The sequence below is a fragment of the Miscanthus floridulus genome, chromosome 16 (genome assembly GCF_019320115.1).
Source record: "Miscanthus floridulus cultivar M001 chromosome 16, ASM1932011v1, whole genome shotgun sequence".
NCBI lineage: Eukaryota > Viridiplantae > Streptophyta > Magnoliopsida > Poales > Poaceae > Miscanthus > Miscanthus floridulus.
The window spans coordinates 12823084-12835607 of record NC_089595.1 but is presented as its reverse complement, the minus strand read 5'-3'; positions in this window follow the sequence as shown (position 1 = coordinate 12835607).

The window sequence follows — 12524 nt, the reverse complement described above, 5'->3', positions numbered from 1 at the left end:
CTGCCGGCGCGGGGGCTCCGCCCGGTGCTAAAGGTGGCGGACGTGCAGATGCTGCCGCGGTGGACGCGGAGAGTGACTGACCGCCACTTCGCGGTGCATGCGGGTGCTCTCCGACGGTGCCCAATGCCTGGAGGTGGAGGGCGCGCTCGTCTCCGATCTGAACCACCTCGTCGCGGACGGCGCGCTCCGCCGCGGCACCGTGCTCCGGGTCCTCGACTTCGTCTGCAACAGCCAACACCATCCGCAACCGCAGGTGAAGAATCGCCCCCGCGTGATTCCCTTGTCCATTTCGTGCTACGTTGGTTGGCCACTGTGTGTGAGGGCGTTTGCATCAAACATCGTACCATAGCGTGTATCCCCACAAGTGTTCGGGGGTCTCTTTCCTTTTTCTCTTGTAATTGGGCCTTTTCTCCAGCTCCGTTAGGAGTAGGAACTGCAGTCTTGAACATAGTTGATTCAGTACTGCCGCATACAGTTCTTCGAGAGAGAAATTGGACTATGCTGCAAATTTAATGAAAAGATGTTGCCTTTAGACCAGCTTATTTTGGTAACGTACGTGTTCTGGACAAGTATATTTCGGGCGCTCATGTATAGTTTCAGTCTTTCTGTTCATTGTAATGAAAACTCTGAAGAACAACAAATAACAGAAGCTATAACTCTGCCTTTTTGGTCAACCAAAGATTGTTCTAACTTCTAAACACTTGTTTCTCTGTTGAACAAATACCAGCAGCTCTGCCTTTTTTTTTGGACAACCACCTATTTCCTTGAACGGGTTTCTTGCTTCATGACATTATCGATGTTGATTCTACAGACTGTAGTAACCATGCTTGCTACTTTTAGACTTCTGGTATTGACTGTTGAGTCACATTCAAACTGGTGGGTTAAATTTTGGCGTGTCTTTATCATAAACTTCATCCTTTTTTTAAGATACTTTAGATAAATGTAGGTCTGCGATTAAATAAGATTATTGTTGTTGTTTGGCTGGATAGTTTCAATTGGTTGTTTAGTGTTTATTTTTCGTATTTAATGATGGATCTGCCCCTTTCCTATCATGCTATGGTCGTCTGTAGCATCTAATTTTAGCTCCTATACATCAAATAGCAATTCTCTTGTGTATTCCCGTAAATTGTTGTGGTGCTTATCTTCTAGCTAATTTTCTGTTGTTTGTTTAAAAGCTTGAAAATAATTCTGTGGTCTTCAGCTCAGTACCATTTGAGTGAGTGGCAGTAGTGTTTTTTGTTTGTTTGTTCTTGTTGTTATTTCCATAGCTCATGTTACTTAGGGCCAGAACACGTCTGATTGTGGAGCTAACTGCATATGCATCATGATTACATTTTGTATTTCATTTCATGTCTTTGAGGGAAGTGTTATTCAATGCAGCTTGAAAATTGAATTGACAATTCTTTCTTCTCCTTTCATTTCTTGAATTCTTTATTCAGGGTCTGCGTATCTATCCACTTGAAATTCTTCAAACTGTGAGCACAATGATTGGAAGTCCCAAACCCTATGAGTATGGACAAGGTGTTTGGTCTTGTTGCACAGCAACGGAGAATGGTGCAAAACTTAACATGTGATGGTCACGGACAGGGCGATTACATGGTAGGTCCTTGTTTTGCTTCAGAGACAGAAGTTGCAAGGAGAACAGTTTCTCAATTAAACAATGGAAACTTCGGATGCCCGGCTAACGAGACTTGGTTATTGTTAAAGCTACTCTCTCATATATAAACACTAGAATTTCTGTTGTACCGTTTGCCGACTGCCAGTGAATGGTAGGCAATGCAACATGAAGGTTGACAGTAATGGTGATGGGTGTTGGCATTGGAACAGATGCAACCAGTCCCGTGTAAGGGGTGATTATAGGTACATGATTCTTGTTCAGATACAGGATGCAACAGGTATGGCCTATGAGGCTATGTTGTTGTGCTGGTGAGGAGATATTTGGTTGCAAAGCCAAGGAGCTCCACTTGTCTTGAAACATGAGAGACGAGACCATGCACAATTTGATGGTACCATTCAGAGTGCACTCTTTCGTGACTCATGGGTATCCATTCAAACTGAAGGCTGAAGGAGAGATAAATCAATGATGAAAAGCTCGCCAAATGCATCATCCGGCTGAAAGGGTGAATCCATTGACTGAAAGTTGTCATCTTCTGAGTGAGATAGGCATGCTCCTACAGGAAGGTTCAGCCTCGGCCTCTGTTAATCAAGGCATGGCAGCAGAAATTGCTTGGGAAACTGTTTCAGAAATCACAGATGTCTTGGGATCCCTGGTTAAGTTAGTGTGGATCACTGTTAAAGCAACTCTTTCAATTACAAACACCCAGAGTTTCTGTTATGTAGCATGGCCTTCGGTGTTGAATGGTAGCCAATGCTGCAGGGTCACCAGCAATGGTTCTCTGGGTGGTGGCACTGCAACAGATGCAACATGACCTTTGTAGCTTGTGATTGTAGGTTTAGGATCTTCATTCAGCTAGAGGATTCGACGGGTGAGATTTATGCTACTACTCCATACTTCGCAAGAGGTTGCGGACATGTTTGGTCGCACAGCAAAGGAACTCTCCTTAAAGTGTGTTCAGTTTTGTGAGTATCTCTATTCAAGACGAAAACTGAACTCAGAAGCATTCATCGATAGAAGGCTTTCAAAGTGCACCATTGTCAATGTAGAAGCTTTGAATACATCGTCTGAAAGTCATTGTCTTGTGAGGGTGGTCATTAAGCTTTTGCAGGGGAATTTAGGCTCAGCCTCCGTGTGCCACACACCCGGCACCATTGTGGGCACAAAAACTGATTTATCAGATGTGGAAGTCAGACTACTCCGGCATTGCTGGTGTTCTCGTAGGGGCTATATAACTATATATAAGTGCACCATTGCTGCTGTTCAAAGTCCTCGAGTGATGCTGTGAGGTTTCCGTTTAAATTTTTGAACAACGAAGTCTCCGTTTAATGCAATGTAGCGATTATATCTTTCTATATTTGTGCTTGTTTTCTTGTGTGTGTATGTATGGCGAGCTGCTGTATATCCTTTTCCGGGATGTTGTATACATGGGACATTCCTCTTTTGGAACCTACCTCTTCCAGAAGATTCTATTTGAACTTTTCATTTATTTTTTGCAATCAAAATGTGGAATGAGATTTTATTATATTACTCTCTCTGCACTAAAATACAAGATATAGGTTTAAAATTTAATTTGTTCTAAATTATAAGGTATTTTAGATTGTTCAACCTCATCCGTGCATGTTTGTCTTTTAAACACACCCATGCATGTATCTATACATGGCTTTAAAACACTATTTTGTCCAAAATGACTCATGTAATTTATTAACAAAATCAACGACATGCATGTTTGCCTCTTTAAATTATGTCTTACTAAAAAATTAAGTAGATTAACAACCAAACTAACTAATTAGTGAGACAAGTTAGCTAACTATAGTCTTCGGCGAGACTCTTTATTTGATTCTAAAATTCTTGTGATGCCTTGTATTTCAGGATGGAGGAAGTAGATTAAAGATGGCTTATAGTAGATCTGTAGACACTACACTAAGGTGTGACAAATAAAGTAAGCTTAGAGTTGTTTTTTTCTCTTCATATAAGGAAATAGCCTTTGAGTTGATAGGCAAGCAAACCGCATGACAAATAATCCATATCAAATGTTTGTGAGTGTTCTTATGATTTTGGCTAGCTTTATGCTAGGAGCTGACGTCGGTGCTTCACTTTTCAGTTAATTCTGTAAAGATAAAGAAAAACGGCTTGTTTTGGACAGTGTATAAAGATTTGTAGCTAGAAGCCGGAACTATTTTGAGAAGCAAACAAATTCCTTACAAATAAATAGGACCTAATAAGACAATCAAGCCATTGGCCCATGCTATTGAGTAGCTAATAAATGCAAACCTTCTTTGCAATCAATAAACAACTAGCTAGGCTTATTCTACACTAGCACGGCTAAACCACAATTGCCAAATAGACGAAATTTACCCGGTTTATCTCTAACAACAATTGAGTCAAATTTTGGATGCATGATATATACTAGAAGGTAGCATGCATCCGCGCACATTAATTTTGACCCATCAATCTTGCACTCAAACTTATAAAAAAAACAATCATTGCATTTATAGTAACAGGGTTTGATTTAGTGTTTGCATTAGCCTTATTAGTCTGAATTAGACCTTTACAGCAGTAAACTAGTAGCAGCATAAATGTATGCAACGTCCACATTATTCTACACTAGCCGGCTTCTTCTCCCGCGACACCTAGACAGAAAACAACCGAGGAGGCAGCTCGATCGATCGTTCCCGCGGCGTCGTCATGCACATCGCCGGGTGGCCCACAAAGAACCTGCAGGTGATAGTGACACACACCATGCATGCAGGAATTAATGAAACTCCATCAAAGTAGCACGTGGAGTGAGGCAGATCGAGAGCTAGTTTTGACCTGTGCCATGGCACTATGGCAGGCAGGTTAGTCCCTCGGGCTTCTTTGCTATTCATGGACACGCACACGGCCGCCGGCGTGCCGTCTGTCATGACGACGCATCCGTACGCCCTCCTGCCGGCACCTTCCGCGGTTTCGCGGCGAGGTAGTTCACTCCACCTTCACCTTGAACTCCTCGTGCGTACGCGCTCTGCAACGCAACAAATCACGATCGATCACCTTCATGGCGTGGCGTTCCTTGAAGAAGGACGTCGCAGCCCGCCGGGCCCTAAGCCCTGAGGTAGTCTACGCCGTGAGCGAGGCAGCTAGAGCGCGTGGCCTCATAGAGCTGCATGCCAATTGCCAGCCTTCCCCGCCGTGTAGTCCGCGTGCCTTGAGCACCGCACCGACAGACAGGCGACGACACACCGTGTTCGCCGTCGCCAGCGGAGGCTCCGATCCAATCCCTCCCCGTGCCCATCGGTCGTGGCCCGCGCAGTGCACGGAACGAGGCCAGCCGCGCCACGGCTCGATGGCGCGCCGTCTTCCTAGCTAGGCTAGCTTGGCGTACATTGCTGGATGCGACGAGCCTATCTAGGTGCGTCCGTCTGGCGGTTGGTCGGCCGGCGACACCACCTTCGGGAGCTAGCTAGCTGACCGGCCGGGCGACGAGCCACGCCCACGCGATAGCGAGGCAGATGGAGCTCTCGCAGACGACCTGCGCTGGGCGGTGACGCCATGGCCACGGCGCCTGCAGCAGGTGTGGGCAGCCCGCGCAGTCTGATTGCCGCCGGGCCGCCACCACGACCACGCCACGCGCGCCCCGAATCCGATCGACCACCGCCTGCAGTCTAAAGAGCTGCACCAGTACGTGCACCCGGACCGTAGCTACCTGCGCCAGCAGGTGAACAGACCGCGACGCCGTTGCTGCAGGTCTCGGCTTTGACCAGGCCATGCGATGCAGGTCCCGGTCGCCTGGGAGAGGGAGACTCAGTGGAGTGAGAGACCCTCGTTAAAAAAAGAAGAAGAAGAAGAAACATGCATGGACTCAGACTAGCTAGTGGCTCCCACCACTTCACTTTACCCCTGTAGCCTTAATTCCATTCCATCGAAAAATATAAAAAAGAAAAAAAGAGTCGGCTGGGGTTTTGCGGGGCGGCGGCGGCGCGGCGCAGCCTGGTCGGCGTCTCCACCGGGCCACCAGCATGGCACCGAGGATACGGCCGCAGCTGCCCGCCCGTGATGCGAGAGCTGTTTTCGGGGAGGTGGGTGCACTACTCCTGAACCGTCCTATTTGTTTTCTTCAAAAAAATTACTGCGATGCTTGTCTGTTTCATTGACGATGGATTGAATTGATTGGTGCTTGTTCGGCTTTCCTCCAACCATCGTGTGTCTCCATCCATTAAAATAGTTTCCGTGTCGGAATCGGAACGGCGGCTCCCACCGAATCCAATCGGAGCAGAATCAGCGGTAGCAAAAGCTCCTGCCTTTTATGAATTTGTCAACTAGGAGTAGGATAGGAGTAAGGTGGTGTATGTTTACGCCTCCTAAATTATTGTCACATTGGATGTTTGACACATGTACGGAGTATTAAATATAGATTATTTATGAAACTAAATACATAGATTGAAACTAATTTACGAGACGAATCTATTAAGCCTAATTAGTCCACGATTTGACAATGTGGTGCTACCGTAAACATGTGCTAATGTCGGATTAATTAGGCTTAATAAATTCGTCTCGCGGATTATCGACGGATTCTATAATTTAATTTTTTATTAGTATCTGAACACCCCATACGACACCCCCATATAACACATCCTAAACTTTACTAAGTGGATTCAAACGCCCCCTAACCTTCTGTCCATGATTTGGCATTATTAATTAGTTTGGCTCTGTTGTTTTACTTTAGTCCATGATTTGGCATTATTAATTTGGCTCTGTTGTTTTACTTTCATAAAAATCATCAGGCTCCCAGGGCTACCTTCTGTCTGTACAACAATCGTGACAAAATGGCAAGGTCCTTGAAAAAGCTGCTTAAGTGGGTGATGGGGCTCCTTGCTAACAGTGCACCAGTGTTTGTCACAAATCTTGACAATCAGGAGTACAGAAGGCAGGTCACAGCCGAGGGAGAGGGTATTTCACCGTGCGCGTGAGGCCACCTGGCGATTGGGACCCAATGGCAAGGTCCTGTAGTCTTGGCATTGGGGCTTCGTGATCTCTATCTTCTGGGGTATCAGGACAATGCTGCCGGGGGTATATGGAAGCTGTACGATGACCCTAATTATCTGATCGGTACCGGCGCTGATGACCCGGCCAATGCCGACTTCTGGCAATTCCTTAACTACAGTGGCAGGTACAACCAGGAGATGTATGAGGTGCCGATTGGATTGGCGTCCATGTACTTACGGCTGGGCAAAAATAACCAAGAACCGAGAATCGAACCGAAAGAACCGGAACCAAAACCAAAAGAATCAGAACCGAAAATTTCGGTTCCTTATTCGGTTCCTGATATTGAAGAACCGAAATAACCGAAGAAAATTCGGTTCCTACTCTCGGTTAACCGAATTAACCGAAAGAACCGAATTACATGAATTATACTTCACTTACTTGTATTTTGTAGGATTATGTGTAGTGTTTTATATTTGAACTGATATATATTTGTGTTACTATATTGCTATTATTTTCTTATATATTATTATTATTAAAAATGAATATAGTGTTGCATAAATTTGCCTTAGAATAAGTATATTTATTATTGTCTTGAGGTCTTCTGAAAAAATTCGGTTAGTTCGGTTAGAACCGGAATCGAACCGAAATAACCGAGAACCGAAATGCTCGGTTCCTAAAATTTTTTGGAACTGATCGATTCCTGTTTTCTAGGAACCGAATTTCTTCGATAACCGAAAGAACCGAACCGAAACCGAACCGAGAACCGAACGCCCACCTGACATGTACTTTGCACTACACACACTCAACAATCCAGCGTCCGACGACATGGTTGGCCATCGGCGTGTATATCATGGTGATATCTGAAGGCCTGCGGTTCCCAATCTGGAAGCGCTTTCGATCTGGTGGATCGCCTCCGTCGGTTTGAGACGGTGAAACTTACCGATGAGTCCAACCGTTTCGATGCCTACTTCCCTGAGTGGTCAAACATGTGCAAACGGGTGCGTCGAGGACCAGCGGCCTTTGTTCCGGGCAATGGATTTCACACGTACAAGTATGGCTGCACGAAAAAAACTCGAAGCTCGTTAGTTCGTTTAGCTCGTGGCTGACTCGACTCGGCTCAGCTCGGTTCGTTATGATAACGAGCCGAGCCGAGCTAAGATTTTAGCTTGTTAGCTATAACGAGCCAACTCGAGCTAGCTCGCGAGCCGCTCGTGAGCTAAACGAGCCAAGCTTCCAGAAAAAAAGTATCAAAACTTATATTAGTTTTTGTATTACCTCATGTCTTGCACTTTACAATTGACTGGTAACTGGTGTAGACCTTATAAATTGACTGGTAACGGGTCTAGATGTATTTATTTTATATTATTATTATTCTCAAATTTTAGATAAATACAAATATTATATTTTGTGTATTTTTTATACCTGGCTCGCGAGCTTAATGAGCCAACTCAAGCTTTTAACGAGCCGAGCCGAGCTGGCTTTCTGGCTCGTTAGGATAACGAGCCGAGTCGAGCTAGCTCGTTATCTTAACGAGCCAGAACGAGCCGAGTCGAGCCAGCTCGTTATCCAGCCTTACGTACAAGCGACTGATTGAGACTGTGCATGTCCTTTGAGCCGGCCACCCGCCAATGGCCCCGTTCGCTTCGCTGAAAAAACAAGCCGAAATATTGTTCCACCTGATTTGTTGTGAGAGAAAAACACTGTTCTGGCTGAAAAAATAAGCTGAAAATATTTGTTGTGAGAGAAAAACACTGTTCTGACTGAAAAAACAAGCTGAAAAGTACGGATTGACCCTGTTCGCTTGGCTAAAATTGACTGAAAAAACAAGCAAAAGCTAAATTATTGTGAGAGAAAAATATTGTTGCTGCTAAAATAAACCCGAACAAACCGGCTTTCAACTTAAACTGAAGGGAGCCTTGAGGTCATCCTTTTGAGCTGCCCGGCCGGCTATCCTCTACTAGCCTTGAGATATCTATATGAATGCACTTGTATATGTTTTTGCACTTTGTCGTGCTCTAGACGCACCACCCTAAATGTTAATTACGCTCTTTGCATTGATCATGTCATAAACATCTTCTTTAGTTATGCTGTCATGGATTTCTTGTTTGAGTGATCATATGAAATGATAGCTGTTAAGTCTTGAATTGTGTGTTGTTGCAAAAATTCTTGCTTGTGTAATGTGTATAGCCTTGCTATTAGCAACTCTAACAGCCTGAACACTCTACCAATCCCCAATTTGTGTATTGGAGGCAAAAAAATACACTACAGTAGACTATACACATGTGTCCCCCTCCCACCACCTATTCTTGTTGGCCAACAAATCAGACAACCTAAATTTTTTCTCTCTCTCCTTCACGCTCGCACGCATGCGCCCTGCCCGCACTGCTCACCGACGCTGCCTTACTCCACGGCGGTGGCCCTGTGACCTCATCGACATCGCCCCGTGCCCTTCCTCTGCTTGGGTCGCGCCATCCTCCGCCGAATCTAGAGGGCCGCCTCCATGGTGATCCTAACGAAGAAGGACGCGTCGGTCATCGTCTTCTACGCCGAGAAGCCTCCCCGCTACTGCTCCCTCAGGCGTGAGCCCCTCCGACTCGAACGGCAGCCCCGCTTCCCAACAGGGAACCCTCCTCCCTACCGGTAGCCTGTTTCCCTCCCTCCTTGTCGCAGCTCTCTGCTCCGACCACCGGCATGGCCCTCTGCTTCAGCCACCGACATGGCTCTCTGCTCCGGCCATCTCTGCTCCAACGAGAAGAACATGTGAGAGAATGACATGTGGGACAGGATTAGTTTGAGTAGCCGGTTTTAGGTAGTACCGTTGGAGTTCGAAAATAGGTAGTGTATTTTAGGTAGTACTGTTGGAGATGCTCTAATGTGCTCAAATAACTATAATTAAGTGGCAAACAACTTTTGAACATGTTCCAACTACATTTTGTTACAATGAAAAAATATCGGCCAAAAATAATAAGTTTCTTTTACTGACTGATGTCATGTTTAATAGTTAATTAAACAAAGTTTTATTTGAGCACATTAGAGCATCTCCAGTAGAATGCCGATATTAAACAAAGTTTTACGTGATTGATGTCACGTACGATGCTTGCAAACCGAAGAATCTCCGAAGAAGTTCATTATTTCGTGAAGAGGCCGACGAGGTAGTAAGCATCGTACGTGACAAACTTGCGCGAAACCTTCTCGATTTTTTTTATCACAGCCTCCACATATGATATCATGACATCTCGACAAGTTTCAAGATTTTCGGTCTTCGTTTACTTTTTATTGAATTTAAAAACAACTCGACCGCAAGTTCGTGGTCATGTTTCGTGAACAAGATGTTCGAAATTGGTGGTCTATTCCTGGATACGGCCTCACATTATACTAAATAACATGAATATCATTTTTCCCATTCATTTTTTTTCATTATTCGAATGACTAGTAGTTATAATTTGAATTATCCAAGAAAATTCAATTAAATGAAATAAATTAAAGAAATATAAAAAAAGTCTGAGAAATGTACCACATTGGAACATGGAGTACCAGATATTGTATGAGGACTGCAGAAAAAGTTTGGAGGTCAAAAGTGAAAAACATATGGTTTGCCGAGTGTCAAAAATGACACTCGGCAAATCACCGCTTTGCCGAGTGTCAAAAAAAACACTCGACAAAGAGGGTTTTTGCTGAGTATCAAAAAAACACTCGGCAAAGAAATAAAATCTTTTTTCTAGAAAAAAAGAAGAAGAAAAAAATAAAAAAAAACTTTACCGAGTGCTCAGATCTAGAACACTCGGCAAACCCTGCTTTACCGAGTGTCAGATCTAGGACACTCGGCAAAAAATAAAAAAAAAATCATTTGCCGAGTGTATGATCTAGAACACTCGGCAAACACTGCTTTGCCGAGTGTCAGATGTAGGACACTCGGTAAAGCTGCTATACTATATAACTGCACGACGACGCGCAACAGCTAGGCAAATTCGAGGGTGGGCAACTCACCCAGCGGGGCGCGAGTCAGCGCTCGCTGCGATGGAGCGGCGGGCGCAGCAGCTCGGCGACGCGCAACAGCCAGACAAGGATGGCGGCGGCGACTCTCCTCCTCCACCGTAACCGGTAAGACCCGCTCTCCTCCTGCTGCACAGAGCCCCACGAACCTTCTTGTACATCTTCATCCCGCAGAAGGTCTGCTTGCTGTCTACTGTCTGCTTGCCGCGGAAGGTCTCCTCCTCCTGCTGCACCCGCTCTCCTCGAACTGACGCGCTTGCTGTTTGCTTGCCGCTTGGCGGTTCTTGGAGGTGACGTGCAGGAGCTCCGGCAAGGTTCCACTACTAGAGAACAGACTTTAGAACGATGTCCTAATTTGGCATTAGCCTCGGTATTTTTTGCTCCCGGGACTAAAGGTTTCTTTAGTCCCGGTTGGTAATACCAACCGAGACTAAAGGTTTCTGCCCAACGGTCGTCCGTGGGGCAGGGATCTTTAGTCCCGGCTGGTATTACCAACTGGGACTAAATGTAAACCTTTAGTCCTGGTTGGTAATACCAGCCGGGACTAAAGCTTTTAGTCCTGGTTTGGGTGATGCCCCGGGAATAAAGATTAATCTCCAACCGGGACTAAAGCTTGAAACTGTAACAGGCAGTCTTTTGAGCCGGGACTGACAGCGTGCTGTCCCGTTTGCATTTATTGTCGTGCTCTAAGATCTAAGCTCTAAAGCTCTAAAGCTCTAAGTTTTAGTCCTGGTTGCATTTATTGCCGTGCTTTACGAGCTGATGACCAGCACTGAACTTTTAGTCCCGGTGCTTTACTTGTACCTGCTTGCATTTACGAGTTGATGACCAGCACTGAACTTTTAGTCCCAGTGCTTTACTTGTACCTGCTAGCATTTACGAGCTGATGACCAGCACTGAACTTTTAGTCCCGGTGCTTTACTTGTACCTGCTTGCATTTACGAGCTTTAGTCCCGGCTTGCATTTACCTTTACGAGCTTTAGTCCCAGCTTGCATTTACCTGCTTGCATTTATTGCTGACACTGAAAACGAAGACCTTTAGTCCCGGCTGGTCCGATGCAACTAAACACGACCAAATCAATTAGTCCCGGCTGGTATTACGAGCCGGGACTAAAGGTATACCTTTAGTCCCGGCTGGTATTATTAGCCGGGACCAAATGTCTTTTAGTCCCTGGTGTTTACAGGAGCCTCGATGGGCCGGCCCAGTACGCAATATGCTGGAATTGCTGGCCAGTCACACCTATTAGCACCACCTCACTTGCTCAGAAGAGTAAAAGCTAACTTAAAAGCTCAGCTCTTGAATCAAGCAGCACGAACTTGAACAGGATTGTACCGCTAATCCTTGACTAAAGGTCCTTCGTACTATAGTTTATACAAAATGTTGCGTGAAAATAGAAAAAAAGGAAAATAGAAATAGAAACAAAAAAAGAAAAAAAAACATTTAGTCCCGGTTGAGTTTACCAACCGGGACTAAAGGGTGCGGCCACGTTTGCTCGGCTGGAGGGCCTTTAGTCCCGGTTGGTAACACCAACCGGGACTAAAGGTCCCTCTTTAGTCCCGGCTCGATGACCCGGGACTAAAGGTGCTCGAACCTGGGCCCCGCCGGCGCTGCACGTCAAGGTCATAAGGGATGGCGAAGAGCCCGTCAGCTTCAGCCCCAGCGCGGCCCTCGCCAACTACGGCCACGGCTGGAGGCTGCAGACCGTCACCACGCAGGATGCACCGGGGATCCATCACGCGCCGCACGCGGAAAGGCAGCGGCGGCGTTTTTTTTATATTTTTTCAAAAATTCGTTGCCGAGTGTTGATTTAGCACTCGGCAAAGGCTTTGTCGTCACGGTGGCGCTCACCGTCACGGCGACTTTTCTTTGCCGAGTGTCAAATTAGAATTCGGCAAAGCCTTTGCCGAGTGTCCGATAAAGTGCACTCGGCAAAGAGGCCTTTGTCGATAA